The sequence below is a fragment of the Phyllobates terribilis genome, unplaced genomic scaffold, assembly GCF_046119375.1.
Source record: "Phyllobates terribilis strain yellow unplaced genomic scaffold, ASM4611937v1 Scaffold_9__5_contigs__length_417890890, whole genome shotgun sequence".
NCBI classification, from domain to species: Eukaryota; Metazoa; Chordata; class Amphibia; order Anura; family Dendrobatidae; genus Phyllobates; species Phyllobates terribilis.
Genome location: NW_027362769.1, coordinates 375272664 through 375290341, shown reverse-complemented (window position 1 = coordinate 375290341; position 17678 = coordinate 375272664). Strand labels below are relative to the sequence as shown.

The 17678-nt window shown below is 47.8% G+C and overlaps 1 pseudogene; it reads right to left on the bottom strand.

The window, feature by feature from the left end:
• Nucleotides 1-15038: 15038 nt before the first annotated feature.
• Nucleotides 15039-17678, bottom strand: part of LOC141162371 (hydroxyacylglutathione hydrolase-like protein) — a 35734-nt pseudogene continuing 33094 nt past the window's right edge.

Sequence of the window (17678 nt, the reverse complement as noted above, 5' to 3'; positions counted from 1 at the left end):
ACTTGTGTATAAGGTAAAATAAATAACCAAAACCAAAAATACTCCTCCACACCTTGGGCTATGTTCACAAGTAGCATTTTTTATGCGTTTTTACACTTTTGTATTGCTTTCAACTGTGACAAATACATTCACTGGGAAATGTCATTTTAACATTTTACAACCTTATCTGGCCATGTGCTGTGTGACACATGCATACAGTGCTGAAAAGACATGGGAACAGCATGGGGAAGACCCCTGGAAGCATCTCTGACTCCCAGGTCACTGCCTAAAAGTGTGCCCATCAGAAGTGATCCTTGCCGCATCAGAAGATGCAGACTTGCAACTATCCCCGTGCAAGTCCTTGTCCCAGGGCAGTGTTCAATTGTACCTCCCCCATTCCTTGCAATGCAAGCGCAAATATGCAGCCAACCACCCACCCGCAGGCTGCAATACCATACTGCTAGCTTGCACTTGAAATGGGGCCTTTTAGTTTTTAGGAGGCCGAAGCTGGCCACTACCTCATGGCTGCTTCGGCAGCGAGGTATCCATACTCAGTCCCCAGCCGCCCGGCGGCTGGGTGTCCACATTCAGTCCCCGGCGGCCGGGTGTCCACGCTTGGTCCCCAGCCGCCCCTCGGCCGGGTGTCCACACACGGTCCCCAGCCTCCCCAATTTCTCCGCGGAACATCCCCACAAACTTTTCTTAGCCCGGCCTACTTTAGGGCAGCATTGGACGAGCTCACCAGAGAAGCAGACTCCTCCGGTGGGCCCTGGCTTCTCCATCAGGGCAGTTGAGAGTGCCAAGGTGAGGAGCATGATGATGATGATAGAAGTTAGCATCTGCTTTGTTTTGTTGGAATGCAAGCGTAAGTGTGCAACCTGCCACCTACCCATCCCCAGGCTCCAATACCATACTGCTAGCTTGCTTGCACTTGAAATTGGGCCTTTAAGGCATGTGGAGGCAGACGCCCGCCACCATGTCATGGCTGCGTTGGCGGCCCTTTTATCCATACTCAGTCCACAGCCGTCCGGCGGCCGGGTGTGCACAATCGGTCCCAAGCCACCCCGCGGCCGGGTGTCCACACACGGTCCCCAGCCGCCAGGGGGCGGCCGGGTGTCCACACTCGGTCCCCAGCCGCCCCGTGGCCGGGTGTCCACACGTGGTCCCCAGTCGCCTGGGGGTGGCCGGGTGTCCATAAACGGTCCCCAGCCGCCCCAATTTCTCCTGTTACCGACCCACACACTTTTCTTAGACTGGCCTGCTTTAGGGCAGCATTGGACGAGCCCACCGGAGAACCAGACTCCTCCGTTGGGCCCTGGCTTCTCCATCAGGGGAGTTGAGAGTGCCAAGGTGAGGAGCATGATGATGATGATAGAAGTTAGCATCTGCTTTGTTTTCTTGGAATGCAAGCGCATGTATGTAGTAGCGGCTAGGCCTGAGGTGGTCAGCGTTTTGGCGCATATCCTACCTCGTACGAGGATTGCTGGATGTTTTCCTGCTACTATCCCAGTTCTATGACTCCTGTTAAAACAAAGCTTCAGGTGATAAATGATGGATGAGGTTGTGGCAAAGGAGAAAGAGCAGGAGGAACAGGGACCATTCACATCAATATCAGGCCAGTCAACCACACATGTCTTGTAGGATATGTTTCTGTAACAAAAGGAGCGGTTCGGCTACACAGTTATAGAGCATACAGTGAGTGCAATGCCTACCAAACATTTCGAGGCACTCCAATGCCCCTTGGAAGTGACATGGAGGTCAGAGGGCCTTAACTAAACAGTTTTTTCCATTTATAGCAACTGGGTCTCCTATACACTGTTGGCCTAAGCAGTGAATGGAAGGCTTTCCAAAAATTATGAGGAACTGCAATGCCCCTTGAAACAGACGTGGATTACAGCGTACTAAAAACCTTCTACCCATTATTGGGGAGTGGGTCTCCGTTAGTTTTCGCCTTTGCATTGAAAAGCAAAAGCTGACTAAAATTAGGAGGAAATGCAATGCCCGTTGGAAGAGTCGTGGAGGTTAGAGGTAATTAAAAACAACATTTCAATGCCCCTCGGAAGAGACGTGGAGGTCCCAGTAGCTTAAGACGGTTTTAATGCCCCTCGGAAGAGACGTGGCGGTCGCAGTAGCATAACAAGACGCTTTTAATGCCCCTTGGAAAAGTGGTAGAGGTCGCAGTAGCTTAACAAGACACTTTTAATGCCCCTTACAAGAGCCATACAGTAAAGCATCTTAAAAACATTATTCCCATTATTGGGGAGTGGGTCTCCCATAGTCTTTGCTTATACCTTCCAAGCAAAAGCTGCCAAAAATTAGGATGGAGGAACTTGCAATGCCCCTTACAAGAGCCATACAGTACAGCATCTTAAAAATATTATTCCCATTACTGGGGAGTGGGTCTCCCACAGTCTTTGCTTATGCCTTCCAAGCAAAAGCTGACAAAAATAAGGACAGAGGAACTTTCAATAATGGCAACACGGACCACGGTCACCCTGGTGGTATAGTGGTGGTGGAGGCTGAGGATAAGGAGAAGAACATAAAACAGCCGAAATGAGGAAGCGTATACCCATGTGTGGGTGTGAAGCGGTGCATGTGAATACACCACCCGAAAAAACACAGTGGATTTGACTTTTACTCTGCTGTCATTTGGTGGTGATGAGAAGTCTGGCCCAATCCAGCCCTTGCTCATTTTGATAAGGGTCAGCTTGTTAGCATTGCCAGTTGACAGGCGAATGCGCTTATCAGTTATAATTCCCCCAGTGGCACTAAAAACACGCTCCGATAACACGCTAGCGGCAGGGCAGGCCAGGACCTCCAAGGCGTACAGAGCGAGTTCTTTCCAAGTGTCTAGCTTGGATACCCAATAATTAAAAGGCACAGAGGAATCACGGAGGACGCTGGTACGGTCGGCAAGGTACTCCCTCACCATCTTTTGAAACTTTCCACGCCTTGTGAGAGTACCCTGCGCCTCAGGGCCTGTAAGCTGGGCGGGTCTCAGAAAACTGTCCCAGAACGTTGACCGTGTTCCCCTGCCTCTGCTGGATTGGAGTTGCCTCTCTCGCTTGTACGCCTTGGTTGGTCAACAAACTGTGACCTCTGCCGCTAGCGTGTTCAGATGGGAACTTTTTTAACAGTTCTGCAGCAAGGGCCTTCTGGTACTGCCCCATTTTTGTAGACCTCTCCACCTCAGGAATAAGAGAGTGAAAGTTCTCCTTGTAGCGGGGGTCTAAAAGTGTCACCAACCAGTAATGACTATCACCCAACATTTTGACAACGCGAGGGTCACGGTTAAGGCAGCGTAACATAAAGTCAGCCATGCGTGCCAGACTGGTAACGGGCAAGACTTCCGTGTCCTCACCAAGATGACGACTGACCATGCTCTCCTCCTCCCCCCGCCCCCGTCCTCAGGCCACCCACTCTGAACCGACGGTATGACAGTTGTACAGGTACTATCGTCTACAGCGCATGACACAAGCTCCTGTTTTTCTTCCTCCTCCTCTCCCCTCCCTCATTGTCCCCCAATGCACGTTGAGATGACATGAGGCTGAGCTGTGTGTAATCGACCGCTACGGCTTCTTGATCCATCTCATCATACTCTGGCTGCAATGCCTCCTCTTTAATTCTCTGCAGAGAGCGTTGCAAAAGACAGACAAGTGGAATGCTGACACTAATGATGGCATTATCGCCACTCACCATCTGGGTGGACTCCTCAAAGTTTGTCAAGATGGTACAGATATCAGACATCCAGGTCCACTCCTGCGGTCTTGTGTGGAGTCTTACCTGAATATCGACGGCCTTGTTGCATCTGGTACTCCACAACTGCTCTCTTCTGCTCACAAATCCTTTGCAACATGTGGAGGGTAGAGTTCCAACATGTGGGGACATCACACACCAGTCAGTGTGACGGAAGCTGCAAACGCTGCTGCAACACAGCAAGGGCGGCTAAAGCTGTAGCCGACTTGCGAAAATGAGCTGACAGGCGGCGTACTTTGACGAGCAGATCTGGCAACTCGGGGTACGATTTAAGAAACCGCTGAACCACGAGGTTAAGCACATGAGCCAGGCATGGTACGTGTGTGATCTCGCCTCGCCTCAGAGCCGCCACCAGGTTATGGCCATTGTCACACACGACCATGCCTGGATGTAGGTTCAGCGGTCTCAGCCACAGATCTGCCTGCTCTTTCACAGCTATCCACAACTCACAAGCAGTGTGAGGTTTATCACCTAAGCTTATGAGTTTCAGCACAGCCTGTTGCCGCTTGGCGGAGGCAGTACTGCAGTGCTTCCAGCTTGTAACTGATGTGGTGATTTCTGAGATGGAGGCTGAACATGAGGAGGAGGAGGATGATGCGCAGGAGCTGTACACTGTGGGGGCAACTCTGACTGACATAGGGCCCGCAATCCTCTGTGTGGGGGAGGATGTGTTCCGTCGGAAGGTCCGACTGGGTCCCGGCTTCCACTATGTTTACCCAGTGTGCCGTCAGGGAGATGTACCGTCCCTGGCCACAAGCACTTGTCCGTTGTCAGGTGGACTCTCCCAGTAACTGCGTTGTTGAGGGCACGTCAGATGTTTTGGGACACGTGCTTGAGTAGTGCGGGGATGGCACACCGGGCAAAATAGTGTCGGCTGGGGACCGAGTACCGAGGGACGGCCCCCGCTATAAGGTTGCGGAAGGATTCCGTCTCCACCAGCCTAAAAGGCAGCATTTCCAACGCAAGCAGTCGTGAAATGTGCGAATTTAGGAATGTCTGCCTGTGGGTCGTTAGCTGCGAATTTCCGCTTTCGTTCAATGCTCTGGGATATGGACAATTTAACGCTTCGGTGGCACGTGGACGTTGATGCTGTTTCTTGAGAAACTGCCATAACAAGTGAAGACTGAGAGGAGGGGGCATCTTTGCATGCAGTATGGACAGGGGATTGCCTTGCACACACAACAGGGGGTTCTATTGCGCGCACAACAGCGGAAGAAGCAGTGGTGACACCCGCTGACACTGGTCGTGAACCCTGGGGTTCACCCCACAAAGTCGGGTGCTTTGCTGCCATGTGCCTGATCATGTTGGTGGTGGTCAGGCTTGTAGTTTTGTCACCCCTGCTGATGCTGGCATGGCAGGTGGTACAAATGGCCTTTTTGGGGTTATCAGCAGAGTCTTTAAAAAAATTCTAGACTCTGGAAGACCTACCGCTTGTACTGGCAATGTCCCTCGTATTGGTGTTACGGGGAACGGTTGCCCGCCTTCTGTCTTTGGCCACCACACTGCTTCTTCCTGCCTGTTGGGGTACTCTGCCTCCCTCCCCCTGTGTGCTGCTGGCCTAACTCTGCATGTCCTCCTGCCACGTTGGGTCAGTTACTAGATCATCCACCACCTCCTCCTCTTCCACTTGCGTACCACGATCCTCCTCCTCACTTCCTGGCAATTGTGTCTCGTCATCGTCCACCTCTTGTGACAAATTGCCAGCGCCGACTTCCTGTGGCCATGGCGGTTCAAATATTTGTGCATCGCTACATGGGATCTCCTCTTCCACCACTTCAAGCGGAGCAGGCGAGGGGCACAAATCTGGAAATGGACCAGTGAACAGCTCTTCAGAGTGTCCAAGTGTGGGATCAGTTGCTGTCTGACGACACTCGGCATGGTGGGAGGAAGGAGCATCAGGGTGAGGAGGAGTATGCGGTCGAGACTCACGGCTACTAAGAGTCGACCGTGTGGAAGACAGGCTGGAGGTAGTGGTGCCCAGGTAACTGGAAGTATTATCTGCTATACAATTAATAACCTGTTCACACTGATCAGTTCGCAATACTGGTGTTGTTCTGTGCTTCCCTAGTAATTCGGTCAAGAAGTGGGAGCGAGAAGATGTGGCTGTTGGTTGTGGCACATTTTCACCTTGGCCACGGCCCCGTCCTCTGCAAGCACCATCACCAGAAAGTCCACTTCCACCTCCCTTGCCACGTGCCTTGCCCATTGTAAAGGAAGTAAAATAGCTTACACTCGCACTATCAATTGAAAAAGGGTAATAAAAAGTAGATTAGAACCGTGGAAGAGGAAAACCACAGTTCTATTTCTCTGGCCTACACCAGACTCTTTTAAACAATCTGAACAATCAGGGAGAAAATATTACTGTTTTTCTTTACGGAAAAGATACCAAAAGCTGAATAAGAGAGATGTTTTACCGTTGAACAGCAAACCCACAGTTATAATTTACTGGTGTATACCAGACTTTTTTAAATATATATATATTTGCGGCTGAACAGTGAGCGACACACTCAAACTGTTTTTTTTAGATACCAATGGCCCAAAAGTGGATAATACAGAGGTTTGAACCGTGGAACTGCAAAACCACACTTGTATTTCTCGGGCCTACACCAGAGTATTTTCAACAGTTATATTTATGTCTTAAAAATCAGAGGCACACTTTTTTTTGTGGTGGGTGGGGGGGGGGGGGGGGACACCAATAGGTTAATAAGATGGGTATTTGTACAGCGTGAAGGAGGAAGAAAAAAAAGAGGATTTAGATGAAAAAAAAAAGGATTTTTCCTTGCCCCCGAGACCTGGAGCTAAGTCCAGTAATTTCAGAAACAGGAGCACACAGGACTGTAATGCAGCGTTTGCTGGTATAACCACTGCGTCTCCTATACAGCCTGCCTGCCTACCTGCCTGATATCTGGGATGGATATTAGTCCTGAGAAGGACTGTTTGTTTGATTTTGCAGGCTTTAGAGACCCTACACTAACTATTTTGCAGGATAAATCTCTCCCTAGTTCAGCAGCGCTGTCCCTACACTGTCTAATCCGGAGCGACTGTGTCCAAGATGGCGGCGCCCGGTTTTAAATACTCGAGGTGACGCTGTGCGGCCAGCCAATCACTGTAATGCCCACAAACAACATGGCTGCGGCATTACAGTGACTGTCTGGCAATCCCTGCATGTTCATTGGCTCTGTAAAGAGCGCCAAACATGCAGGGCAGAGACCCGAGCTCCCGCCCAAGTAACCCGGAAATGCTCGGTGCTCGCCGAACATCCCGAGTAGCGTGATGCTCGGGCTAGTACTGAGCAGTGTCGAGCATGCTCGCTCAACACTATTATTAATACACTAGATGGTGGCCCGATTCTAATGCATCTGGTATTCTAGAATAGGTATGCGGCCGACCGGGCGCTAGCAGCAGAGCGGTGTTTACATTTGGCGCCAAAATCGCTGATTGGTCGCGGTTGCCGGCCTCGACCAATCAGCAAAGCGGTGTTAACATTTGGCGCCAATAATGTTGATTGGTCGCGGCCAGCGAACGCGACCCATCAGCAGAGCGGGATTTAAATTTGGCAGCAATAATGCTGATTGTTTGCGGCCGGCGGTCGCGACCAATCAGCAGAGCGGTATTTAAATTTGGCGCCAATAATGGTGATTGGTCGCGGCCGTGACCAATCAGCAGAGCGGTGTTTAAATTTGTCGCCAATAATGCTGGTTATTCGTGACCGGTAACCACGACCAATTAGCAGAGCATTGTTTAAATTTGGCGCCAATCTCGCTGATTGGTCGCGGCTGGCGGTAGCGACCAATCAGCAGAGCTGTGTTTCAATTTGCCACCAAAATCGCTGATTGGTCGCGGTGGCCGGCCCCGATCAGCAGAGCGGGGTTTAAATTTGCCGCCCATATCGATGATTGGTCGGGGCCGGCGGCCGCAACCAATCAGCGTCGTATTAGTGAGCACCGGGGAGCGGCGCTGCCTGTGCGGGTACTTCCGCTGCGAGCAGCTGGGATATGAGCGGCTGCTCGCAGCAGAAGCATCCCGACCGGCGGCCCCGCTCCTCGGTCCTCCGTTCACACTTGCCGTCGGGAGATCATAGCGCTGTTTAAATTAGGCGCCAATCTCACTGATTGGTCGCGGCTGGCGGCCACGACCAATCAATAGAGCATTGTTTAAATTTTGCGCTAATCTCGCTGATTGGTCGCGGTCGGCTGTCATCTGCGACCAATCAGCAGAGCGTTGTTTAAATTTGGCGCCAAGCTCGCTGATTGGTCGCGGCCGCTATTTAAATGTGGCGCCCAAATCGGTGATTGGTCGCGGGCAGCGGCCGCGACCAATCAGCAGAGCGGTGTTTAACTTTAGCGCCAAGATCACTGATTGGTCGCGGGCGGAGAGCGTGACCAATCAGCGAATCGTATTGGTGAGGACCGGGGAGCGGAACCGTATTGGTGAGGACCACGGAGCGCAGCTGCCTGTGCGGATACTTCCGCTGCGAGAAGCCGGGACATGAGCGACTGCTCGCAGCCGCTCCCCCGTCCTCCCTTGACACGCTAGCCGCTGATGTCCCCACAGTATCCGCATGGTGTTACAAAGGTCCAGACATTTGTGTTAAAAATCGGTGATTGGTCGCTGGCACTGCCCGCGACCAATCACCGATTTGGGCGCCAAATTTAAATATCGGCTGCGACCAATCACCGATTTTGGCACCACATTTAAATAGCGTCCGCGACCAATCAGTACAGCGGTGTTTAAATGTGGAGCCAAGATCGGTGATTGGTCGCGGCCGATATTTAAATTTGGCGCCCAAATCGGTGATTGGTCGCAGGCAGCGCCAGCGACCAATCACCGATTTTTAACACAAATGTCCGGACCTTTGTAACACCATGCGGATACTGTGGGGACATCAGCGGCTAGGGTGTCAAGGGAAGACCGGGGAGCGGCGCTGCGAGTCGGGATACTTCTGCTGCGAGCGTCCGCTCATGTCCCGGGCTCTCGCAGCGGAAGTAACCGCACAGGCAGCGCCGCTGACATCCATGTGGCTAGGGTGTGAAGGGAGGACCGGGGAGAAGGCGCTGACATCCAATTGGCCCGCGACCAATCACTGATCTTGCCGCAAAAGTTAAACACTACTGTGCTGATTGGTCGCGGACGCTGCCCGCGACCAATCACCGATTTGGGCGCCAAATTTAAATATCGGCCGCGACCAATCACCGATCTTGGCTCCACATTTAAACACCACTGTACTGATTGGTCGCGGACGCTATTTAAATGTGGCGCCAAAATCGGTGATTGGTCTCGCCCGGCGTCTGTTATTTTTACTTTCTCTGGCAATGATTCTCTCTGCCTCAATCTTTGCTGCCTTGATTTGTTTTTTACATAATTTATTTAATTTTCTATATTTATTTAATGCCTCATCACCACCTACTTGCTTTAGTTCTCTAAATGCTTTCTTTTTGTCACTTATTGCGCCCCTTACAGCTCTATTTAACCATAGTGGTTTCCTCCTATTTCTAGCATGTTTATTCCCAAGGAGTATATATTGTGCACAGGTCCTATTCAGGATGTTAATAAATGTCTCCCATTTGCATTGTGTAGCTTTATGTCTCAGGATATCGTCCCAGTTTATTGCACTAAGATCATCTCTTAACCGTTGGAAATTTGCCTTCCTGAAGTTTAGTGTCCTTGTAACCCCTCTACTACACATCTTATTAAAGGTTACATGAAAACGTATTATTTTGTGATCACTATTACCCAAGTGACCCCCAACTTGTATATTTGATATGCGGTCTGGCCTATTGGTTAATATTAGGTCTAGTAGTGCCCCCCTTCTTGTTGGGTCCTGAACCAGTTGTGAAAGGTAATTGTCTCTCATAGTTGTCAAAAACCTATTTCCTTTGCTTGAACTACATGTTTCTGTCCCCCAATGTATTTCAGGGTAGTTGGAGGTCCTTGCTTTCAGTTTGCAGCCTAATTCCCTGAAATCATCTTTAAGGACCTTCCACCTACCTCTAACTTTGTCATTTGTGCCAATGTGCACCATGACCGCTGGGTCCTCACCAGCCCCTCCCAGTAATCTGTCAACCCGATCAGCGATGTGCCGGACTCGAGCGCCAGGTAGGCAGCACACCGTTCGACGATCCCTGTCTTTGTGACAGATTGCCCTAATAATTGAGTCCCCCACTACCAGCACCTGCCTGGCCTGCCCTACTCTCCTATTTCCCTCTTTACTGGAGCTGACACTCCTCCGGCTTTCAGGGGACATGCCTTGCTGCAGTAGTGCTACCCCTGTACCGTCACTCCCCTCATCTGCCAACTTTGCAAACTTATTGGGGTGTGCCAGATCAGGACTAGCCTCCCTGGCACTCTTCCCTCTACCACCCCTTCTAACTGTCACCCAACTAGCGACCTCACTGTCCTGCAGCTCCCGACTACCACCCTCCCCCACATCTCCCCCAGTGAGCTGCTGCTCAGTGAGCAGCAGACTCCTTTCCATGTTGTCAATGGATCTCAGTGTTGCCAGCTGCTCATTTAGATCCAGTATCTGGGCTTCCAAACGCACAACGTGCACACATCTCGCGCAGCAGTAAGCAACCTCGACCGGCTGTTCAAGGAATACATACATGTGGCAAGATGTACACTGGATAGCATTGTCAATAATGGAGCTCATTTCCTAATGGGGATTGCAATATACAGAATGTTAAGTAAAAAGTAAAGTAAAGAATTAATGAAATACAGTCAGCAATTCAGTCCAAAGTCCTCCCTTCCAAACTCCCTGAATACAAAGTCACTGAAAAACAAGTCACACACTTACTTTCGTTCGCACTTACGCTCCGGACACACGCAGCTCGTTCACACTCGCAAACTAAGAGATTTAAAGAGGTTTTTTTTTTGTTTTTTTTTTCCCTTTTCCAGCAATGCACCCTTCACCTCAATGCACTTCCAAAGGATCTTGGGGTTCTTCTTTACCTCTTTCACCAAGGCTCTTCTCCCACGATTGCTCAGTTTGGCTGGACGGCCAGGTATAGGAAGACTTCTGGTGGTCCCAAACTTCTTCCATTTAAGGATTATGGAGGCCACTGTGCTCTTAGGAACCTTGAGTAGTGCAGACATTGTTTTGTAACTTTGGTTAAATCTGTGTCTTGCCACAATTCTGTCTCTGAGCTCCTTGAGCAGTTCCTTTGAGCTCCTGATTCTCATTTGGTCTGACATGCACTGTGAATTGTGAGGTCTTATATAGACAGGTGTTTGCTTTTCCAAATCAAGTCCTATCAGTTTAATTAAACACAGCTGGACTCCAATGAAGGAGTAGAACCATCTCAAGGAGGATCACAAGGAAATGGACAGCATGTGACTTAAATATGAGTGTCTGAGCAAAGGGTCTGAATACTTATGACCATGTGATATTTCAGTTTTTCTTTAATTTGCAAAAATTCTACATTTGTTTTTTTTTCAGTCAAGATGGGGTGCAGAGTGTACTTTAATGAGAAAAAAAATGAACTTTTTAGAATTTACCAAATGGCTGCAATGAAACAAAGAGTGAAAAATGTAAAGGGGTCTGAATACTTTCCGTACCCACTGTAGATCTCGGCACCTAACTCTGATTATATAGCAAATTATGTTTCCATCCACACACCCATATTTGTAGATAATAAAATATTTGCATTTCTTATTTTATGGATGGAACGACTCCAGAAATAAATCACATTATACAGGGTGGGTTGGGGAGTAGAATGGTAATCTGCAAGCTATGACTCTCCAGCTGCTGTGAAACTAAAGCCCCCGTCTCACATAGCGAGATCGCTGCTGTGTCACGGTTTTGGTGACTCACCAGCGACCTCACCAGCGATGTCGCGGTGTGTGACACTTTGCAACGATCAGGCCCCTGCTGTGAGGTCGCTGATCGTTGCAAAGTGTCCTGGACCATTTTTTGGTCGTTGGCCTCCCGCTGGCCAGCACACATCTCTGTGTGTGACCAGCGGGATCAACGATCTGGCTGGTAACTATGGTAAACATCGGGTTACTAGGGGCACGCGCGCACTTAGTAACCCGCTGTTTACCATGGATACCACTCTGCTACGGTGCACGGAGGCTCCCGCGCACCGTAGCAGAGTGGTATCCATGGTAAACAGCGGGTTACTAGGGACACACGCGCACTTAGTAACCCGATGTTTACCATAGTTACCAGCCTGCTCCTGCTTGCAGCAGGCTGGTAACGGGAGCAGGACATCGTGGAACGATTCTTTCCACGATATCGCTGCTCCCCTGATCGCTGGTGAGCCTGCCTGTTTGACAGCTCACCAGCGATGTATTAGCGATGCAGCAACGATCCCTGACAGGTCGTATCGTTGTCGGGATCGCTGCTGCATCGCTTAGTGTGACGGGGCCCTTACTCCCTGATTTCTGTAAGCCTTCAGGGCATGATGTTTAATTGTCTGAGTAGCTACAAAGATAAGCAATGATATTATCTCCTATGTTCTGCCATATAAGCATAAAGAATTCCAATATTTGCAGAAATTTCGCACCTAGGACCCACACACTGACTCTATTCTACCGCTGTCCTCCATATCTTCTCTCCACGACACAGATAGAAACCGGTGGAACTACAACTCGACATTGACATCAGCTATTGACTCGGTCGCCCCTCTCGTATATGGCAGAGTCAGACAAATCAATAGACAACCCTAGCACAATAACCTCACGAAAAAGCTCCGGCATGTGTCGAGGGTTACGGAGCGGCGATGGAAGACAAGGCGCTAGCAAGAAGACAGCGCATTCAAAACAGCAATTGTCACATTCAAGTCGGCCCTTACCTCTACTTCACAACCCTCATATCGTCTTTATTCCACAACCCCAAACAGTTATTTAACTCCCTCCACTGCCCCATCCCCAACCTCCCTCATCTCTGCCAAATATTTAAAAAGTAAGATCGACCGAACACGGCAAATCATTTACTGAACATCCACCACAACTCCTATTAAAGCTCAGTTCCCTCTCCCCGCTAATCACTGAATGCTCACTCATCTCTCCAAATCGCACCTCACCACTTGTGCACTTGACCCCATCCTACCTCCTCCCCACCAGCCTTATCCTGGCTCTAGCCCACTTCAACCTATCACACCTTACCTTCTTCCAAACGTGGCACGATCACACCTATCCTGAAGAAACCATCCCTCAACCCAACCTCTACGTCCAGCTATTGCTCCATATCGCTGCTCCCATTTGCCTACAAACTCCTCAAACTGCATGTTCCTGCTCAATTTTCTTCCCACCTCGCATCTTAACCTCTTTGATAATCTACAATCTGGCTTCCGCCCTCACTATTCTTCCGAAAATGCCCTGACAAATTATTAACTACTTAGCGCCAAAGCTAACAGACAATTCTCTATCCTCCTCCTTCTAGACCTGTCCTCTGCCTTTGACACAATTGACCACCACCTCCTACTAGAAATCCTCTCTTGCCTTGGCGTCAAAGACCTCATCCTCTCGTGGATCTCCTCCCACATTAGCTCCTCATCCCACCATCACTGTTGGCGATCCTCAAGACTCTGGTCTGGGACTCTTACTCTTCTCAATTTATACCTTTTGCCTGGGACAACTCAAAGGCCCATTGCTTACAGTACCATCTATAGACACTCAGCTCTACCGCTCTAGCCCAGAATCCCAGTGTCTAATCAGCCATGTCCTCCTGCTTTCTAAAGCACAATGTGGACAAAACGGAACTCCTTATCTTTCCTCCATCTCGCATAACTCATCTACCTATCACAATAAATGAAATCAAGCTCTCCCTGGTTACCAAATCCACTGCCTTGGAATAACCATAGACTCTGCCCTGTCCTTCAAAAGCGCACATCCAAGCTCTTTCCACCTCAAAAAATATTTCCAGAATCTGTCCTTTCCTCAACCCTGAATCTACTACAAATAAATGTTAGTGCACGCCCTCATCATCTCTCGCCTCGACTACTGAAATATCCTGACTCTGTGGCCTCCCGGCTAACACTCTCTAACCTCTCCAGTCAGTCCATAAAAAAGTTGTCCACCACTTGGACAACTCCTTGTCAACCCCCAGGCTTGGCCCCGATAAAATAAAGCTTATACTCACCTCCTGTGCTGGCGCCATTCCCACGGTGTCGGCACTTGCTCTCTTGATAGTGTGACCATAGCCTTACTCTGCTGCCCGGGTAATCCACGCCTCACTGTTGCTTTGCAAATCCTTTCATTGGCTCCCAGTTCCCCAACGTATCCAGTTCAAACTACTGACCTACAAAGCCATCCATAACCGGTCTCCTCCATATATCTCCGAACTAATCTCCCGATATCTTCCTCCATGCAAACTCTGGTCCTCCCAAGACCTACCTGCTACGCTGATGCATAGAATAGCTCTGACTCAATGCTCCAAATCCTTTTCAAAGTACTAGATGTAAAAGATAGCATGCTGCCATACCTGCAAGCACCACTAGAGGGAGCTCACTGAATATTGTAAATATATTGAACTCAAGTAGTTATGTAGTGAGCTCCCCCAAGTGGTGGCTACGGGTACTTGACTACATTCATTTCAGAATTTCTTGAAGGTGGAATTATTTTTTTCCCCATTTTTTTTTTTCTATTTAAAAATCTATATTTTTTCTATTTAATACACACATGCCAGAAAATGTAAAGGTTTTGTGGAAATGACCATTATATACGTAGACTCTTCCCTGAAGAACGTAACGGATGCATTAATATCCATTGTAAGTTTGATTATCCAGAATAGAAGTGTCACATATGAGGAAAGTTGTTTTTTTTTTTGTTTTGTTTTTTTTTGGGGGGAGGGGGGGTTTAAACTCTGTCATCAGAAAATGAAGTATTTGTTTAAAAGTGGTTTTTGGTGTTCAAGTATGCTAAAAATCTTTAAAAATATATATTTTTTTATTCCATATCATAAATAATCTTGCAATTTTCACACTGGGCTTTTATTTTAGACATCTAAAATTGCTGACTTTTTAGAAAATCTACTTGTACATTAGCAACAATGATGCTGACGCGCATCTAATGAGCGTGTGCTCAAGTCATTGTGAGGGGAGGAGGAGCTATTAAATCACCCATAGTGATTGGTGGACCCGGTGTCATCAGCTGTGTATAGAGGCGTTATCTGTCATTGTTATCCTCGGATAATAAAAGACTGCTGAAAGGATAGGAAATTAAAATCTAAAATAGCCCCAATGGCCAGTGTCAAAATTAAAAGTCTGTTTTAATAAAGATATGAAAAAAAAAATTATATATATATATTTTTTTCTTTTTTGATAAAGCTTCCTTTAAAAGGAACACACCGCTCCTTAGAAAAATATAGTTAAAGTGAGATTTATTTTTGCCTCCTTACAATCCAGAAAGTCTAATAATCCATCACTACTTTCAAGACCCAACCCCCACAATTATGACATGGACATTCTTCCCTGAGAACGCCCCCATATTTTAGGATGAGGGTATGGCCACCATGTTTTTTTTATTTGGCCACCGGTTCGCAGACACAAATCCACACAGCGTTCTCATGTGCGGCCGTTATAGATGCAGCCGAGCTTCTCAATTCTTTGGTTTACCTGCAGTCCTATGTAAATGCATGTAGCCGACTCCTTGCACTGACACATGCTACGCTCTCTATTACCTATGCATTACATAAGGCTGTGAGATGAGTATTACAGCTGTGTCCGCCGTTTTTATGTAAAGTCTATTTCTTCGCTGTCAGGTTCAGCAGAGCCATCTGAAGGCCCAGGAGAGCGGGGATTGGCAGTCGAACCCTCTGCTTTTAAAATTCATCCCTTTCTTTACGTCAAACTCAAGACGTCGACTGGATCTGTCTTTTCCGTGAACTTCTGCACAGCCTCTTCCCTGTAAAAAAAAATAAATAATCATACTATAAAAAGAAAATTGAGACAAATAATTAAAATCAGGTTTCTGATCTGGCTCCATCACCCCCAGTGTAAAGTATCAGGCACCATATATAAATTGTCCTTTGATTTATAGGATTGACCTGTGTTTGAAATTATCACCACTGGGGGGAGCTCACTGCAGAGACACCTATTATCATTGAAGGCAAAACTTGGCACTGAGCTCCCCCTAGTGGCTGAACAATGAATTATCATGAACAGCCCTTCACTGTGTTAGGGGTCTCTTGAGAGCAAGGGATGGTGATTTGTTCTGCTCACCTCACTCTCATGAAGGGGTTATATAGAAATTCTTCCACAAGGCTGGAGGGGATGGTGGAAAGGTAGTCATCATCGTGAGCCTGAAAGACATTCACATGTCGGTAAAGTAGATCACTCAGCTTTTCAGAGGAGGTCACCAAGATTTTCCAGTCTTCCAAAACAGACAGACGACAGGAACACATGTACTGTAATAACAAACGCTTCACATAGACAATGATGCGGTTTAGGGTAGAAAGTTACTTACATTTTTCTAGTCTCAGACATCCCCTGTAAGGTCACTTGGTTGTAATGTTTGTGAAGAGGGTCTAATAGAGTAGATAACACCCAGACTAGTAACTTTCCCACCTTGGCCCAGGCCAGTTTCTCCCTAGCATGGTCATTGTCTGGCTCCACTTACTGCAAATTTAAGCTTCTGGAGCGTGTATTCATGTCCGCAAAACACCTTCTACAGGGTAAGGAAAAGAAAAACTGAGAATATTTTAAGACATTTATTGGTCAGTGGTTAAAGAGGAACACCACCTTTACAAAAGTGACATTCAAGTTACACCCTGTATTATAACTCCAGAGCAGCACTCACTATTCTGCTGGTGCAGTCACTGTGTACATACATTACATTACTGATCCTGTACTGATCCTGAGTTACATCTTGTATTATACTCCAGAGCTGAACTCACTATTCTGCTGGTGCAGTCACTGTGTACATACATTACATTACTGATCCCGAATTACATCCTGTTCTATACTCCAGAGCTGCACTCACTATTCTGCTGGTGCAGTCACTGTGTACATACATTACATTACTCATCCTGTACTGATCCTGAGTTACATCCTGTATTATCCTCCAGAGCTGCACTCACTATTCTGCTGCTGCAGTCACTGTGTACATACATTACATTACTGATCCTGAGTTACATCCTGTATTATACTCCAGAGCTGCACTCACTATTCTGCTGGTGCAGTCACTGTGTACATACATTACATTACTGATCCTGGGTTACATCCTGTATTATACTCCAGAGCTGCACTCACTATTCTGCTGGTGCAGTCACTGTGTACATACATTACTGATCCTGAGTTACATCCTGTATTATACTCCAGAGCTGCACTCACTATTCTGCTGGTGCAGTCACTGTGTACATACATTACATTACTGATCCTGAGTTACATCGTGTATTATACTCCAGAGCTGTACTCACTATTCTGCTGGTACAGTCACTGTGTACATACATTACATTACTGATCCTGTACTGATCCTGAGTTACATCCTGTATTATACTCCAGAGCAGCACTCACTATTCTGCAGGTGCAGTCACTGTGTACATACATTACATTACTGACCCTGTACTGATCCTGAGTTACATCCTGTATTATACCCCAGAGCTGCACTCACTATTTTGCTGGTGCAGTCACTGTGTACATACATTACATTACTGATCCTGTACTGATCCTGAGTTACATCCTGTATTATACTCCAGAGCAGCACTCACTATTCTGCAGGTGCAGTCACTGTGTACATACATTACATTACTGATCCTGAGTTACATCCTGTATTATACTCCAGAGCTGCACTCACTATTCTGCTGGTGCAGTCACTGTGTACATACATTACTGATCCTGAGTTACATCCTGTATTATACTCCAGAGCTGCACTCACTATTCTGCTGGTGCAGTCACTGTGTACATACATTACATTACTGATCCTGAGTTACATCGTGTATTATACTCCAGAGCTGCACTCACTATTCTGTTGGTGCAGTCACTGTGTACATACATTACATTACT